Genomic DNA, 2,368 nt, shown 5'->3' with positions numbered 1-2,368 from the left:
GGCGGCACGCGCCTGACCTCGGCAGAGCAACCCCCCCCCCGTGCCCCCCTTAGCCCCCCCCTAGCCCCCCACTGTGCCCAGCCGGGCCTCTGATTGGAGAACGGGGCCCTCTGCCCGGGCGGAGCTTTCGCAGGTGACGGGCAGGCAGGAGAGCCTATCAGAGGGGGCAGGGGGCGGGGCCAAGCGCCCCGCCCTCGGCCGGTCCGGAGGCCGCCGGCAGCCGCGGCGGCGGTGCGCGGCGCAGCCCCGGCGCGCTGCGTGCTCTCCGCTTCTGGTTCCCCGTTGGGTTCTGGGGCGGGGGGTTCCGTTCGGGTTTTAGGAATGCCTCTTGAGCGGTGTGAGTCGCATTCTGTTCTCATCTTTACTGATTCTAATGAAACAGAAGCCACTTAAGTGCTGAAACCTCCTCTTGGCCATGCCTTGCAGTGCTTTATTGAGCCGTGTTCCAGGCAGCGCTAAAGTTCGAAATGGCTCATCTTCTTAGGAACCTTGTTGCCCAACATCCCACCTGGTGAGCAGGCACTGGCAAGTGATTACCTTGGGCACATTTAAATACCTGCTGGAGGAATTCTGTTTCTTCATAACCCCAGGCAGGCAACTGGGGATCAGTCACAGCTGGCACCTAGGGCTGGCAGAATGAATCTGGGCGCTGCTGGATGTTTTAGTCTATATTTTGTTCTATTTCACTTTTAAAATTCCCACTTAAATTTTTATTTCCTTTTTTTCTTTCTGTATCACTTCCAACACGACGTAGAATCCTTCTGCTGGCAAAGATACCACAACAGTAGATTGCCTAATGGGGAGAGCATGGGTATAGGATCTTCATCACTTGGGGCGTTAAAGGCAAGTTAGACTGTGGGTGTTATAATTGTTGCCATTCCTGCTTTTAGCCAAGGGGACAAGCCCTTTTCAGGCTTTTTTTCCCTCTGAACAATTTATATTCTTGTTTACTTTTATTTTGGTTTTGTATCCTACAGAAGGGACGCAGAAGGTGAGTATTCTTTCTGGCTTTACCTCTGTAGGCTGGTCTCAAGAAAATCAAGCTGACAAAGCAATGGGTATTGCTTGACATAACAAGATCTTTGTTTAAACCTCAAATCTGTGTCAACTAGCTAATGTTATAAGACATCTTATTGCCAGCAGAGATGGAAAAGGATGAACTGCTTCCAAAGCTTTCACAGACCTTATTGTAACAGCTCATCAACAAAAACTCTCATTCCAGGATGGGTCCGAGTTTGTCCTCAGAATCGCACATCTGTCAAGTGCAGAGAACGAGTTGAAATTGACTTTGGATTCACCTCCACTGGTGAGGGCTGGCCTTAGGCTCAAATTCCTCCCTTGAAGGTTGGTGGTTTCAGCATCTTCCTATTGCAGTGAGAAATATGAAAAGTGGCTTATCACAGAAAAGCGTTAAGAATGAAAGCACTTTCATGTAAACAAATCAAATCCTTGGGCCACTTGCCCTATTCTCATCAAGTCCTCGTTTAGCGTCTCTCTGTAAACTATTTAACAGTAATTATGTTCTCTTGGAATGAACAGTTCCTGTTCACATTTGTGCTTTAGCCAATAATGTATCACAAGGATGTAAAATGGATACCTGTCTGCCTGTGGGCCCTCGCTCCTGTCCAGCTTTCTCTTTTCCTAATGCATGCACACCTATGGCAGCATCTGCCTTAATTTCTTTATTCCTTTTAACTAGTTAAGTGCTGGAGAAGAGATGGAAGACAGCAGCTATGTCTACAGAAAGCATCCCGGCAGTCACAAATTACTTGGGGAAACAGGGGAGCTTCAACGATCTTGATGAGAACACCAGCTGCAGGCTGATTCATTGAACAGTCACTGGATGCCATCTCACTAGGATGTTACTTGGTGAAAATCTATTTTGAATGTCTGGTGGTGTCTCTGCACTAATTTGGAACAGAAAATTTCAGCAGGGATTGTTAAAGTGCTATAGTGGCTATGCCAAATCAGACTGAATATCACTCTAGCTAAGAAATCTTTTGCCAGTAGCAAATGCCCGTAGTAGAACCAGGACATGTACTCCCCTGTATACTTTTCCCAGTGATTCCAGTGACATTACCAAAAGCAATGAGTTTTAGGGGAAGCTGTTAGCACACTGCTTACAGGATTTATCTCATGGGATTGTGCAGATTCCAGACTTGGGGAACATCACATAAATACAGACTATGCATTTCTGACTGTCAGGCAAGACTTCAGCACAGTGAAAGGTGAATTTGCATGGTCATTTTCATCTCTCTTAAGTGAAACTCCCTGCTGAAAGGGAAGCTAACTCCAAATAAACTCTGAATGTTATAAAAGATACAAACAGGATGTTAGTGGCTTACTTGTTTATGTCCTCCTTATTAAC

At 46.8% G+C, this 2,368-nt stretch overlaps 1 long non-coding RNA gene across 5 annotated transcripts; it reads left to right on the top strand.

The window, feature by feature from the left end:
* The first annotated feature begins 202 nt into the window (after positions 1-202).
* Positions 203-2,326, top strand: LOC136017068 (uncharacterized). Of its 5 annotated transcripts, XR_010613821.1 has the most exons (5): positions 203-337; positions 427-511; positions 755-843; positions 1,223-1,344; positions 1,700-2,326. It is a non-coding gene; the product is annotated as an uncharacterized LOC136017068 (long non-coding RNA). The 5 variants fall into 5 exon arrangements; XR_010613819.1 differs by lacking the exon at positions 427-511; XR_010613820.1 differs by lacking the exon at positions 203-337 and having other exon boundaries at positions 374-511.
* The last annotated feature ends 42 nt before the right edge of the window (positions 2,327-2,368 follow it).

Source organism: Lathamus discolor, chromosome 6, assembly GCF_037157495.1.
Source record: "Lathamus discolor isolate bLatDis1 chromosome 6, bLatDis1.hap1, whole genome shotgun sequence".
Lineage (NCBI taxonomy): Eukaryota > Metazoa > Chordata > Aves > Psittaciformes > Psittacidae > Lathamus > Lathamus discolor.
Note: the sequence above shows the minus strand (reverse complement) of the source record. Positions and strands in the feature narration are given on the sequence as shown.